Below are 8494 nucleotides of genomic sequence, written 5' to 3'. Positions count from 1 at the left end.
ACCATCTTTGCGTTACTTATATCTTGGTTATAACCAATTCACTGGACACATTGTTGATTTCTAGCATAACTCATTGGCTGCTCTTTGGTTGAATAACAACAACCTATGTGGTCCCCTTCCATTGTCAATCTCTAAATTGGTGACCCTTCATTATCTAGGGTTATAGCAATAAGTTACACACATTGCAATGATTTGTTTTGAAAATCCCATTGCAATAGGTGTTATTGCAAAGACAAAAAAGTCGATGCAAGCCATTGTAATAAACTCCGAGGCAATAGCATTATACAACACTAGATTTTCGTTGCAATAAGTTCCACATATTACGATCACAAAAAAGTCCATGCAAGACATTGTAATAAACTCTGAGGCAATAGGTTGCGAAAATCTCCTTTCAATAGGTTGACTTTTTTATCAAAAAAAAATTTAAAAATAAATAAATCATATCCAACATTTCTTCCTACTCTCACACAAATAACATTTTTGGACCTCTCATATAATAACTTTGGCTGTTAGTTTCCATGGTCCCACCAAAACTTTGAAGTTCTTACTTAGATCTCTCATGCAACAATTTCATAGGGCAGCTTTCAGAAGTTACGAACAAACTTAACCAAGATTTTCTTTTCAAATAATGCTACTAATAGTCAACTAGTCAACAAGATTACTTCCAATCTAGAATATTTCATCTTATCTAAGAACTTATTGAATAGGAAAATACCAATTTGGGAGTATAAAATACCATCTTTGCGTTACTTATATCTTGGTTGTAACGAATTCACTGGGCATATTGGCGATTTCTAGCATAACAACCTACGTGGTCTATTCTATTGTCAATCTCTAAATTGGTGACCCTTCGTTATTTAGGATTATTGCAATCAGTTCCACACATTACAATGATTTATTGCAAAGACAAAAAAGACGATGCAAGCCGTTGTAATAAACTCCGAGGCAATAGCCTTATACAACACTAGATTTTCATAGTAATAAGTTCCACATATTGCCATGATAAAAAAGTCGATGCAAGCCATTGTAATAAACTCTGATGCAAAAGGTTGTAAAAATCTCATTGCAATAGGTTGATTTTTTTATCAAAAAAAAAAATTAAAAATAAATAATTCATATCCAACATTTGTTCCTAATCTCGCACAAATAACTTTTTTGGACCTCTCATATAATAACTTTGGTGGTTAGTTTCCATGGTCCCTCCAAAACTTTGAAGTTCTTACTTACTTAGATCTGTCATGCTACAATTTCATAGGGCAGCTTCCGAAAGTTACAACAAACTTGACCAAAATTTTCTCTTAAAATTTTTTTTCTAATAGTCAACTAGTTAACAGGATTCCTTTCAATCTAGAATATCTCATCTTATCTAAGAACTAATTGAATGGAACAATACCATCTTGGGTGTATACAACACCATCTTTGCTTTACTTATATCTTGGTAATAACCAATTCACTAGGCATACTGGCGATTTCTAGCATAACTCATTGGTTGCTCTTTGGTTGAATAATAACAACCTACGTGGTCTATTCTATTGTCAATCTCTAAATTGGTGACCCTTCATTATCTAGGGTTATTGCAATATGTTCCACACATTGCAATGATTTATCTTGAAAATCTCATTGCAATAGGTGTTATTGCAAAGACAAAAAAGTCGTTGCAAGCTGTTGTAATAAACTCCGAGGCAATAGCCTTATACAACACTAGATTTTCGCAGTAATAAGTTCCACATATTGCGATGACAAAAAAGTCGATGCAAGCCATTGTAATAAACTCTGAGGCAAAAGATAGCAAAAATCTCATTGCAAAAGGTTGATTTTTTTAATAAAAAAAAATTCAAAAATAAATAAATCATATCCAACATTTCTTCCTAATCTCGCACAATTAACTTTTTTGGACCTCTCATATAATAAATTTGGTGGTTAGTTTCCACGGTCCTTCCAAAACTTTGAAGTTCTTACTTACTTAGATCTCTCATGCTACAACTTCATAGTGCAGCTTCCGAAAGTTATGACAAACTTGACCAAAATTTCCTCTTTAAATAATTTTAATAATAGTGTTCTAGTCAACAAGATTCCTTCCAATCTAGAATGTCTCATCTTATCTAAGAACTTATTGAATGTGACAATACCATCTTGGGTGTATACAACACCATCTTTGCGTTACTTATATCTTGGTTATAACCAATTCACTGGGCATATTGGCGATTTCTAGCATAACTCATTGGTTGCTCTTTGGTTGAATAATAAAAACCTATGTGGTCCCCTTCCATTGTCAATCTCTTAATTGGTGACCCTTCTTTATCTTGGGTTATTGCAATAAGTTCCACAGATTGCAATGATTTTTTTTGAAAATCTCGTTGCAATATGTGTTATTGTAATAAAATAAAAAGTGGATGCAAGCCGTTGTAATAAACTTTGAGGCAATAGGTTTAAAAAATCTCATTGCAATAGGATGATTTTTTCATTAAAAAAATATAAAAATAAATAAATCATATCCAACATTTCCTCTTAGTCTCACACAAATAACTTTTTTGGACCTCTCATATTATAACTTTGTTGGTTAGTTTCTATGGTCCCATCAAAACTTTGAAATTCTTACTTACTTAGATCTCTCATGCAACAATTTCATAAGGCAGCTTCCGAAAGTTACGACAAACTTGACCAAAATTTTCTCTTCAAATAATTCTTCTAATATCAACTAGTCAACAAGATTCCTTCCAATCTAGAATATCTCATCTTATCTATGAACTTATTGAATGGGACAATACCATCTTGGGTGTATACAATACCATCTTTGTGTTACTTATATCTTGGTTATAACCAATTCACCGGGCATATTGACGATTTCTAGCATAACTCATTGGTTGCTCTTTGGTTGAATAATAACCACCTATGTGGTCCCCTTTCATTGTCAATCTCTAAATTGGAGACCCTTTGTTATCTAGGGTTATTGCAATAAGTTCCACACATTGCAATGATTTATTTTGAAAATCTTGTTGTAATAGGTGTTATTGCAAAGACAAAAAAGTCGATGCAAGCCGTTGTAATAAATTCTGAAGTAATAGGCTTATGCAACACTAGATATTCGTTGCAAAATTGTTCCAAAGATTGCAATGATTTTTTTTTTTTGAAAATCTTGTTGCAATAGGTGTTATTGCAATGACAAAAAAGTCGATGCAAGCTGTTGTAATAAATTCTGAGGCAATAGGTTGAAAAAATCACAATGCAATAGGATGCTTTTTTTCATCAAAAAAAAATTTAAAAATAAATAAATCATATCGAACATTTATTCCTAATATCACACAAACAACTTTTTTGGATCTCTCATATAATAACTTTGTTGGTTAGTTTCGATGATCCTCCCAAAACTTTGAAGTTCTTACTTACTTAGATCTCTCATGCAACAATTTCACTGGGCAACTTCCGAAAGTTACGACTAACTTGACCAAAATTTTCTCTTCAAATAATGCTTCTAATAGTCAACTAGTCAACAGGATTACTTCCAATCTAGAATATTTCATCTTATCTAAGAACTTATTGAATGGGGCAATACCATCTTGGGTGTATGCAATACCATCTTTGGGTTACTTATATCTTGGTTATAACCAATTCACTGGGCATATTGGCGATTTCCAGGATAACTCATTGGTTGCTCTTTGGTTGAATAATAACAACCTATGTGGTCCCCTTCCATTGTCAATCTCTAAATTGGTGACCCTTCGTTATTTAGGGTTATTGGAATAAGTTCCACAGATTGCATTGGTTTTTTTTTTTGAAAATCTCATTGCAATAGGTGTTATTGCAATAACAAAAAAGTCGATGCAAGTAGTTGTAATAAACTCTGAGGAAATAAGTTGAAAAAATCTCATTGCAATAGGATGATTTTTTCATTAAAAAAAATTTTAATATAAATAAATCATATCCGACATTTCTTCCAAATCTCACACAAATAACTTTTTTAGACCTCTCAGATAATAACTTTGGTGGCAAGTTTCCATTTTTCTTCCAAAACTTTGAAGTTCTTACTTACTTAGATCTCTCATGCAACAATTTCGTAGGGTACTTCCGAAAGTTACGACAAACTTGACCAAAATTTTCTGTTCAAATAATTCTTCTAATAATCAACTAGTCAACAAGATTCCTTCCAATCTAGAATATCTCATTTTATCTAAGAACTTATTGAATGGGACAATACCATCTTGGCTGTATACAATATCATCTTTGCGATACTTATATCTTGGTTATAACCAATTCACTCGACATATTGGTGATTTCTAGGATAACTCATTGGGTGCTCTTTGGTTGAATAATAACAACCTACGTGGTCTCCTTCCATTATCGATCTCTAAATTGGTGACCCTTCGTTATCTAGGGTTATTGGAATAAGTTCCACAGATTGCAATGATTTTTTTTGAAAATCTCTTTGCAATAGGTGTTATTACAATAACAAAAAAGTTTATGCAAGCTGTTGTAATAAACTCAGAGGCAATAGGTTGAAAAACTCTCATTGCAGTAGGATGATTGTTTCTTAAAAAAAAATTTAAAAATAAATAAATCATATCCAACATTTCTTCCTAATCTCACAAAAATAACTTTGTTGGACCTCTCAGATAATAACTTTGGTGGTTAGTTTCCATGTTTCCCCCAAAACTTTGAAGTTCTTACTTAGATCTCTCATGCAACAGTTTCATAGGGTAGCTGTCGAAAGTTACGACAAACTTGACCAAAATTTTCTCTTAAAAAATATTTTTCTAATAGTCAACTAGTCAACAAGATTCCTTCCAATCTAGAATATCTCATCTTATCTAAGAAATTATTGAATGGAACAATACCATCTTGGGTGTATAGAATACCATCTTTGCGTTACTTATATCTTGGTTATAACCAATTCACCGGGCACATTGGCGATTTCTAGCATAACTCATTGGTTGCTCTTTGGTTGAATAATAACAACCTACGTGGTCGCCTTCCATTGTCAATCTCTAAATTGGTGACCCTTCGTTATCTAGGGTTATTGCAACAAGTTCCACACATTGCAATGATTTATTTTGAAAACCTCGTTGCAATAGATGTTATTGGAAAGACAAAAAAGTTGATGCAAGCCGTTGTAATAAACTTCAAGGCAATAGCCTTATACAACAGTAGATTTTCGTTGCAATAAGTTCCATATATTGCAATGATTTTTTTTATAGAAAATCTCGTTGCAATAGGTGTTATTGCAATGACAAAAAAGTCGATGCAAGCTGTTGTAATAAACTCTAAGTCAATAGGTTGAAAAATTCTCATTACAATAGGTTGATTTTTTTAACAAAAAAATTTAAAAATAAATAAATCATATCCAACATTTCTTCCTAATCTCACACAAATAACTTTTTTGGACCTCTCAGATAATAACTTTGGTGGTTAGTTTCCATGGTCACTCCAAAACTTTGAAGTACTTACTTACTTAGATCTCTCATGCAACAATTTCATAGGGCAGCTTTCGAAAGTTACAACAAACTTGGCCAAAATTTTCTCTTCAAATAATTCTTCTAATAGTCAACTTGTCAACAAGATTCCTTCCAATCTAGAATATCTCATCTTATCTAAGAACTTATTGAATGTGACAATATCATCTTGGGTGTGTACAATACCATCTTTGTGTTAATTATATCTTGGTTATAACTGATTCACTGGGCATATTGGCGATTTCTAGCATAACTCATTGGTTAAATAATAACAACTTATTTGGTTCCCTTCCATTGTCAATCTCTAAATTGGTGACACTTCGTTATCTTGGGTTATTGCACTAAGTTGCACACATTGCAATGATTTATATTGAAAATCTCGTTTCAATAGGTGTTATTGCAATCATAAAAGAGTTGATGCAAGCCGTGGTAATAAACTCCGAGGCAATAGCCTTATACAGCACTAGATTTTCGTTGCAATAAGTTCCATATATTGCAATGATTTTTTTCGAAAATCTCGTTGCAATAGGTGTTATTGTGATGACCAAAAAGTCAATGCAAGCCGTTGTAATAAACTTTGAGACAATAGGTTGAAAAAATCTCATTGCGATAGCTTGAATTTTCATTAAAAAAATTTAAATATAAATAAATCATATCCACCATTTCTACCTAATCTCACACAAATAACTTTTTTGCACTTCTCATATAATAACTTTGTTGGTTCGTTTCCATGGTCCCCCCAAAACTTTGAAGTTCTTACTTACTTAGATCTCTCATGCAACAATTTCATAGGGTAGCTTCCGAAAGTTTCAACAAACTTGACCTAAATTTTCTCTTCAAGTAATTCTTCTAATAGTCAACTAGTCAACAAGATTCCTTCCAATCTAGAATATCTCATCTTATCTAAGAACTTATTGAATGGGACAATACCATATTGGGTGAATACAACACCATCTTTGCGTTACTTATATCTTGGTTATAACCAATTCACTGGGCATATTGACGATTTCTAGCATAACTCATTGGTTGCATTTTGGTTGAATAATAACAACCTACGTGGTCTCCTTCCATTTTCAATCTCTAAATTGGTGACCCTTCGTTATCTAGGGTTATTGCAATAAGTTCCACACAATGTAATGATTGATTTTGAAAAGCTCGTTGCAATAGATGTTATTGGAAAGACAAAAAAGTTGATGCAAGCCGTTGTAATAAAATCCAAGGTAATAGCCTTATACAACACTAGATTTTCGTTGCAATAAGTTCCGCATATTGCAATGATTTTTTTTTGTTGAAAATCTCGTTGCAATAGGTGTAATTGCGATGACAAAAAAGTCGATGCAAGCCGTTGTAATAAACTCTGAGGCAATAGGTTGAAAAAATCTCATTGCAATAGGTTGATTTTTTTATAAAAAAAAATTAAAAAAAAAATAAATCATATCCAACATTTCTTCCTAATCTCACACAAATAAATTTTTTTTACCTCTCATATAATAAGTTTGGTGGTTAGTTTCCATGGTCCCTCCAAAACTTTGAAGTTCTTACTTACTTAGATCTCTCATGCAACAATTTCATCGGGCAGCTTCCGAAAGTTACGACAAATTTGACCAAAATTTTCTCTTCAAATTAATATTCTAATAGTCAACTAGTCAACAAGATTCCTTCCAATCTAGAATATCTCATCTTATCTAAGAACTTATTGAATGGGACAATACCATCTTGGGTGTATACAATACCATCTTTGCGTTACTTATATCTTGGGTATAACCAATTTACTGGGCATATTGGCGATTTCAAGCATACCTCATTGGTTGCTCTTTGGTTGAATAATAACAACCTATTTGGTCCCCAATCATTTTCAATCTCTCTATTGGTGACCCTTTGTTATCTTGGGTTATTGCAATAAGTTCCACACATTGCAATGATTTATATTGAAAATCTCGTTGTAATAGGTGTTATTGTAATGACAAAAAAGTTCATGCAAGCCGTTGTAATAAACTCCGAGGCAATAGCCTTATGCAACACTAGATATTCTTTGCAATAAGTCCCACATATTGCATTGATTTTTCTTGAAAATCTCATTGCAATGTCAAAAAAGTCGATGCAAGCCATTGTAATAAACTTTAAGGCAATAGGTTGAAAAAATCTCATTGCAATAGGTTGATTTTTGCATTAAAAAAAAAATTAAAAAATTAAAAAGTCATATCCAACATTTCTTCCTAATCTCACACAAATAACTTTTTTGGACCTCTCATATAATAACTTTGGTGGTTAGTTTCCGTGGTATCTCCAAAACTTTGAAGTTCTTACTTACTTAGATCTCTCATGCAACACTTTCATAGGGCAGCTTCAGAAAGTTACGACAAACTTGACCAAAATTTTCTCTTCAAATAATTCTTCTAATAGTCAACTAGTCAACAAGATTACTTCCAATCTCGAATATCTAATCTTATCTAAGAACTTACTGAATGTGACAATACCATCTTGGGTGTATACAATACCATCTTTGCGTTACTTATATCTTGGTTATAACCAATTCACTGGGCATATTGGCGATTTCTAGCATAACTCATTGGTTGCACTTTGGTTGAATAATAACAACCTACATGATCCCCTTCCATTGTCAATCTCTAAATTGGTGACCCTTCGTTATCTAGGGCTATTGCAATAAGTTCCACACATTGCAATGATATATTTTGAAAATCTTGTTGCAATAGATATTATTGCAAAGACAAAAAAAGTCGATGCAAGCCGTTCTAATAAACTCCGAGGCAATAGGCTTATACAATACTAGATTTTCGTTGCAATAAGTTCCACATATTCCAATGATTTTTTTTTGAAAATCTAGTTGCAATAGGTGTTACTGCGATGACAAAAAAGTCGATGCAAGCCATTGTAATAAATTCTGAGGCAATAGGTTGAAAAATCTCATTGCAATAGGTTGATTTTTTTATGAAAAAAAATTTAAAAATTAATAAATCATTTTCTTAAATAATAATGTTTTCATTAACCTGTTTTGCAATTCAAAAACCATATTTATGAACTATACT

This window comes from Castanea sativa, chromosome 11 (genome assembly GCF_040712315.1).
Source record: "Castanea sativa cultivar Marrone di Chiusa Pesio chromosome 11, ASM4071231v1".
In the NCBI taxonomy this organism is placed as follows: domain Eukaryota; kingdom Viridiplantae; phylum Streptophyta; class Magnoliopsida; order Fagales; family Fagaceae; genus Castanea; species Castanea sativa.
The sequence above is the reverse complement of the archived record's forward strand: the minus strand, read 5'-3'. Positions refer to the sequence as shown.